A 1,239-nucleotide genomic window follows, 5' to 3' on the forward strand; every position below is an offset into this window, starting at 1 on the left:
GCCAGAATCATCCCTAATATTAAAGGAATATGTCTCCCTCTGTGAAAATCTGGTTAATATACTCACTGGAGGGCTGTTGCCTATGCATTCTTCGCACACAAAAGTAGATAATATAATATTTCTTTCTTGTCGGCTTAGTCCCTTTTATTAATCTGGGGTCCCCACAGCGGAATGAACCGCCAACTTATCCAGCACGTTTTTACGCAGCGGATGCCCTTTCAGCCGCAACCCATCTCAGGGAAACATCCACACACTCATACACACACTCATACACAACAAACAATTTAGCCTACCTGTACCACGTGTCTTTGGACTGTGGGGGAAACCGGAGCACCCGGAGGAAACCCATGTGAACGCAGGGAGAACATGCAAACTCCACACAGAAACGCCAACTGAGCCGAGCCGAGGTTCGACCCAGCAACTTTCTTGCTGTGAGGCGACAGCACTACCTACTGCGCTACTGTGTCACCATAATATAATATAATATAATATAATATAACAAAACATATGCATTGAATGATATTTCATTGCTATTTTTACATTTACTCCCTTACAATCATTCAATTAAACTTTTTGCTCAAAAGTACGGGTGAACAAATACTATACAATCTTTCAGAAAGAGCTTCAGCTACACCAGAGTGACACCAAATATATATTACACAATCATACTGCTGTATTTGTAATATGAATATGTGGTTTAAGTAACAACGTAAATGCAAAATACAACTATATACTGTAACCGGGGGAGTGACACAGACAACAAAGGTGCGAATCCACATGCAGGTATATTAGCAAGGTCAGGCCAGCAATGGTCAACACAGGGGCTAACAGATGTATACAGTCAATCAAGATTCGTAGTCAATAGGCAGGCAGATGGTCAGAGGCAGGCAGCAAACAAATAAACAAGGCAAGGGTCAAAAACACGGTAAAACAAGAAAAAGGAAAAACGTTGTAATGTCACTAGAACAGATAACAAGAGTCGACAACAACTGTGTTTGAGAGGTGTTCTTATAGTCAAAGTAATCAGTCTGTGAGCAGCTTCAGCTGTGAGAGTAATCAGTCAGGATCTGGAACATGTGCATGTATAGTTGTAGTCCTTGAAATGGTGGATTTGTAGTCCGTTAACACTTGTGTTTTCCAGCAATATATGGTGTTTTACATCACTGTTGATCATGACATATACAGTATACACACACATCAATATTAATATTTTAGTACAAAGATAAACATTGTTTGACT

The sequence above is a fragment of the Danio rerio genome, chromosome 15, assembly GCF_052040795.2.
Source record: "Danio rerio strain M-AB ecotype USA chromosome 15, GRCz13ab, whole genome shotgun sequence".
NCBI classification, from domain to species: Eukaryota; Metazoa; Chordata; class Actinopteri; order Cypriniformes; family Danionidae; genus Danio; species Danio rerio.